The sequence below is a fragment of the Zalophus californianus genome, chromosome X (genome assembly GCF_009762305.2).
Source record: "Zalophus californianus isolate mZalCal1 chromosome X, mZalCal1.pri.v2, whole genome shotgun sequence".
Classification (NCBI taxonomy): Eukaryota; Metazoa; Chordata; class Mammalia; order Carnivora; family Otariidae; genus Zalophus; species Zalophus californianus.
In genome coordinates, this window is record NC_045612.1 from 119,803,339 (window position 1) to 119,809,424 (window position 6,086).

Genomic DNA, 6,086 nt, shown 5'->3' on the forward strand with positions numbered 1-6,086 from the left:
CCTCCACGCCCCCAGCCCCAGCGACCCCTAACGTATTCTCCATCTCTATGGGTTTGCCTATTCTGGGCATTTCATATCGATGGACTCATACAACACACGGCCTTTTGTGGCTGCTTCTTTCACTTAGCGTGTGTTCAAGGTTCAGCCACGCTTAACCACATAGCATGCACCGATACGTCCTCCCTCTTTGCAGCTGAATACTCTTCCATTGTACGGATAGACCACATTTTGCTGCTCTACCCGTGGATGGACATCTGGGTTGTTTCCAGTTCTTACCTATTATCAAGAATGCCTCTGGGACACCCAGGTGGCTCACTTGGTTAAGTGACTGCCCTCGGGCTCAGGTCACGATCCTGAAGTCCCAGGATGGAGTCCCGCATCAGGCTCCCTGCTCAGCAGGCAGGCGGCTTCTCCCTCTGACCCTCCCCCGTCTCATGCTCTCTCTATCTCTCATTCTCGCTCTCAAATAAATAAATAAAATCTTTAAAAAGAAAAAAAAAAAAAAGAATGCCTCTGGGACACCTGGGTGGCTCAGTCGGTTAAGCGTCTGCCTTCGGCTCGGGTCATGATCTCGGGGTCCCGGGATCAAGCCCCGCGTCGGGCTCCCTGCTGGGAGCCTGCTTCTCCCTCTGCCTGCAGCTCCCCCTGCTTGTGCTCTCTCTGACCCCCCTGCTTGCGCTCTGACAAATAAAAAAAAATTTTAATGCCTCTATTGACATTTGTTCACATTTTTGTGCAGACCGGTTTTCATTTCTCTTGGGTATATACTGCAAGAGGAATTGCTGGTCACATGCTACGTAAATGTTAACCTTTTGAGGAACTGTCAAACTGCTTTCCAAAGGGGCTGCACCATTTTACACGCTCACCAGCCATGTATGAGGGTTCAGTTTCTCCACATCCTCAGCAACAGCCGTTATTGTCTGTCTTCTAGACCACAGCCCCCCTCCTGGGTGTGAGGTGAGATCTCACTGTGGTTTTCCTTTGCATTTCCCTAATGTCCGATTACGTTGAGCATCTTTTCACGTGGATCCTAGCCATTCGAAGAGCTTCTTTGAGGTAAGACTTATTCAGATTCTCATCACTCTTTACAATGTATTTATCTACCTCTTCACTTGCGTGCTAGCAACCCTCAGCCGCACCTTCACCCCCCCAGGTCAGCTGTGTGCGTTAGCAGGTGGACGTTAGTGCAGAAACCCCTGGGTGCTGGGTGAGCCAGCAGGGTCTGGAAAGCCCGCAGAGAGGAGCAGGCCTGGCTCTCAGGCTTTAGTCTCCTCCCTCCTCCCCGCCCCGCTGCTGGGCTGTGAGTAATTCTTTGCTCTCTTTCCCACCACACCCAGTCCCAGATGAATACTCACTTCCTGGTCTTAAAGCCGATACTCCAGTTGCTAAGGACTTCTCTTTCTCTTTGCAAGAGGTCAGAGCGCATGCAGTCTGCAGAATACTGGCCCTGCACTTTGATCACCAGGGCTACTCTTTCCTACTGAGGAGTGGCTGTTTTCTGCTACAGAGAATCCAGGGCATTGGCGGGGGGGGCCCCCTCCCCTGCAGCATTGCAGATCTGCCTTTGGCACAGGCCCGCAAAGCAGCCCTCCCCTCAGGAACTGCGCTGAGTTCATGGGCTTGCCTGGCTTTTACGCTGAGAGTGAACACCTTCTAATCTGATCTCACCCAAAAGAATGCTCCCCTCGTACCCTCTTACTGAAAAGTCATCCAGTATCCGCCCTCTGCCTTCTGCCTCCGCCCTTCCCCACCAGCCCTGTGAGGCAGTACGGGGCTACACTGCACTGTCTGAAAGGATGAAATCTGGAACTTAAATAACCAAGGCGATGCGGTGAGAAGCAATGTGGCCAGGTGTTAAGAACTTGAACTCTTAGAACCAGACCATCTGGGGTTGAAGCTCAGCTAACAAGTTAATCAATCTTTCCTTAGCTCGGTTTCCCTGTCCTCATACCACCTACCTCACAGGGATGGTGTTAAAGGGCTTTAGAACAGTGCCGGGCACATAGGAAGCACCGAATGGGTGAGTTGCTACCATCTGCGAGCCCATAGTAGAATACGGTAAGGTGTTTAAATGGATCGTGAAGACGCACATTTCTTGGCATGCACAGTAGCTGTTCGAAATACCCCTGGATCATGAACATGTATGGACCCACGGAAGCATATACCCTGAGAGGCTAACGGTAGTTTTCACCGAGTAGCAGAATTTTAATTAACTGTATTTACTGATTGGTCTTTTCCTTATTTTCTAAGTTGTCAGTATTCATTATACACAACTTGACTAATGCTTCAGAGTAAAGAAAATAGTTCTCTGCTTACCTCGTTGAACCCTGTGACTTCCTGGTTTCAGGTCCCCTTTGTATGGGAGGCACACTCATATCGTTGTGACTGCTTGCTTGCTTGCCTGCTTTGGGGGCATGGATTATATTTAGAGAGAGTGGTTAACCATTTTGGTTTTAGTCTTCCTACAAGTTTACGTTTCCTTAAGTAACCACTCTCCTGAAAGCTTAAGGAGGCATAGTTCGGCCCCAGCAAGCAGCAGAACCCATGCCTCTTGCCTCCCGTTCCGGGCTTTGTCCTCCTGCGCCATCTTTGATTGGCAATCGTTGATCACTCAGGTTTGCTAGAGCCCGCGGTGCCCTACCCTAGGAGATTTGTCAACCAGTTGTGATTTAAAGAAACATTCCACCGCAGGATTAAAATAACAAATTATTTCAGCTGAGAGACACCAACAAGTTTGAACAATAATGCTTGATTAATTAACACGGAAAATCAGGTCAGTCCCAGTCGGTTTCTGTCTGTAGATAAAACTTAAATCACGCTGCTTGTAATTATGCAATGTCAGAACAGCATGTCCAATTCAGGAAAGACCTCAGGCCTACTGATGGTTCGGTGTCACACGGCCCAAACAGCTGGATGCCTGGACGGCATGGAGTTGGGTGCTGGGGGGTGCTACTGTGTTTCCTTTTCTGTAAAAACTGGTAATGACTCATACTCCAACGCTCCTCATGGCCTAGTTCGAAAATATGCAGTGTTAAGTTCCGCCTGTGCCCCCAAATTTTTATCATTAGACAAAAGATGCTCCACATATCCCCGGTAAAAAGTTCAGGATGACTTCCATTAGGTAGGGTGGATCTCAAAAAAAAAAAAAAAAAAAGGATCAGAATCTACTGTGGCACGACATCCGGCAGCCTTGGACCTGACATAAGGAAAAGATGTTATTATTCATGATCGAGGTTAAGAATTTACTGACATTTCTTAATGTGCCATCATTTACTTCTTAGCCACATTTTCCCTCCAGTATCTATTCAAAACACTCGAAAGGTACTTTTAAAAGATATCTGCCCAGAATTAAGACATGCCTATACTAGCAGAGAGAGACAGATGAAGGGATGGGCAAATGTTTGGTGAAAATGTCCTCAAATTGCTGCATCCTTGGTGTTTCTTCTTTTGGTCCAGTTGTGCGGTAACGTCTCCCTCCTCTGACTTCTCCCACACCGGTTTGTTTAGGCCTGGACTTGGCATCCTGACCACAGAGGACGTGACACATTGTCAGTGGCATTGGAGTCTCAGGGTGTCTCAAAATATCATCCAAAGCCACCCCTATCTAGATAATCTGGGTTAGTGTGGAGTATTGCAGCAAACCTGTACTTCACCGCACACTTACTGAATAAAACATATCTAGGAGTGGAATTTGGAAATCTGCATGTTAATCAAACTTTCCAAATTATTCTAGGCACACACCACAGTTAGAGAGCGAAGTGTCCGTTGGTTAGATGAACATTCTGTTTTCAGGAGACGGACCTTAACCCCCAGCCAGAGTACTAAGGATTGGGCCAAAGCCAGTGGCACCTCCTAGCTCCTTACTCTGCTGTCCAAGATGGTGGAGGGGTCAGGAGTGGGGCAAGGAACAATCCCAGCGCTGTGAAAGTGATTCAGAGTGTACAATAGGACCACCGGCAGGAGAATGAAAAGGCAAGACGAGACAGGGAGAAAATATTTACAAATCGCATATCTGATGAAGGACTCATATCCAGAATTATCTAAACAACTCTCGCATTGCAATAATAAAAACACTCAACTTAAAAATGACCAAAAGATTGGATCAGACGCTTCACTAAAGAAGAGAGGCAGAGAGCAAAGAAGTACATGAGAAGATGTTCAACATCATTAGTCATTAGGGAAATATGAACTAAACCCAGCATGAGACACCACCACAAAGGGAAGAATGGCCACGATTTTTTTTTAACTCACAATGCTGCCAAGGATGTGAAGCCACTGGAAATCCTACTAGTGGCAATGGAAAATGGTCCTGCCGTTTCAGAAAACCGGTCGTTTCTTATAAGATGAACGTGCACTCAGGGTGTCTGGGTGGCTCAGTCGGTTAAGCATCTGACTCTTGGCTTCAGCTCAGGTCATGATCTCAAGGTGGTGGGGTCGAGCCCCATATTGGGCTCTGGACTCAGCTTAGTCTCTGTTTCGGATTCCCTCTCCCTCCCCCTGCTGCGCATGCGCGTGCGCTCTCTCTCAAATAAATAAATGAATAAAATCTTAAAAAAAAAAGAAGAAGAAGAAGAAGAAGAACGTGCCCTCAGCGTTCCCACGCTTAACCCCAGTATGATGGTATAAGGAGGTGGGGCTTTGGGAGGTGATTAGGTCATGAGGGTGAAGCCCTCAGGATTGGGATCAGTGCCCTTATAAAATGACTCTCACCCCTTTTTTTTAGATTTTGTTTGTTTATTTATTTATTCAGAGGGAGAAGGAGAAGCAGACTCACCACTGAGTAGAGAGCCCGACTCAGGGCTCCATCCCAGTGTCTGAGCTGAGGCAGACACTTAACTGACTGAGCCACCCAGACGCCCCTCACCCTCTTTTTTTTTTTTTTTTTTTTTTTTAATATGGCCCACTTCACAAACTTGCATCTCATCCTTGCTCAGGGGCCATGCTAATTTTCTCAGTAGCGGTCCAGTTTTAGTGTGTGAGCTGCCAAAGCGAGCATTCTCGTGCCCTCTTTCTAGGGCTACAATAAGAAGACAGCCCTCCCCCGACCTGCAAGAGGCCCCCCACCAGAACCTGACCATGCCTGGCACCCTGATCTTGGTCTTCCTGCCTCCAGACCTGTGAGATATAAATTTCTGCTGTTTATAAGCCACTCTGTCCATGGCACTTTGTTATAAAGGCCCAAACTAAGACAACAGGAGAAACGGAAACACACGCCCACATAAGCCTCTGTACGGGGAACGTTTAGAGGGGAACCATCCATCATGGCCCCAAACTCGAAACAACCCAAATGCTCCGTCAACAAGGAAACATATAAACCAATCTGTGGTGCATACTGTGATCAGTACTGCTCTGCTATAAAAAAGCACTGATCCAGTCAACAACATGAACGAACCTCAAAAGCCTTGTGGGGAGTAAAAACAGCAAGAGACAAAAGACGATGTATTGTTAAGATTCCATTTATGTGGCATTCTGTAAACGGCCAAACTATAGGGACACAGATCAGTGGTTGTCAGGAACTGGGGATTGGTGGGAGGCAATGGGCAACTTTTTGAAGCGATACGAATGTTCTATATCTTGACTGTGGTGGTAGTTACATGACTATCATGATCAACAATAAAGTTCACAAGAGAGTCTGTGGGCCCACAAGGGCATTTACACTGATATATTCATCATTTTCCAAATGAAGACTCACTTATGCTAGGAGAACTAGAGAAGGAAGTGTTTCCAGAAACCATATGCCCCACCACTGTGGAGGCTTCTGAGGTCCGCCGCGTGGGATACCAGTGGTAGAAGCATCAACTCCTATAATAAAAGACGCCTCTGCCAGAGTCCGTGGTCACTTCTTCCTAAACAACCCCACATGCCCTTTAGAATAAGAGAGAAATGAGCTCCTAATCATGACAGATCAAAACGTTGTACATTAGAACAACTCATATGGGAGTTGAGCCTCAGGAAAGCAAGATAAGAAACGCAGGGCCAAGGCGCCAGGGTGGCTCAGTCGGTTAAGCCTCTGCCTTCGGCTCAGGTCATGATCCCGGGGTCCTGGGATCGAGCCCCGCATCGGGCTCCCTGCTCAGTGGGGAGTC

General features: G+C 47.5%; 1 non-coding gene across 1 annotated transcript; it reads right to left on the bottom strand.

Moving 5' to 3' along the window:
• Nucleotides 1-4,889: 4,889 nt before the first annotated feature.
• On the bottom strand, nucleotides 4,890-4,996 carry LOC113931642. The gene has a single exon (XR_003522803.1). It is a non-coding gene; the product is annotated as a U6 spliceosomal RNA (small nuclear RNA).
• Nucleotides 4,997-6,086: the final 1,090 nt, after the last annotated feature.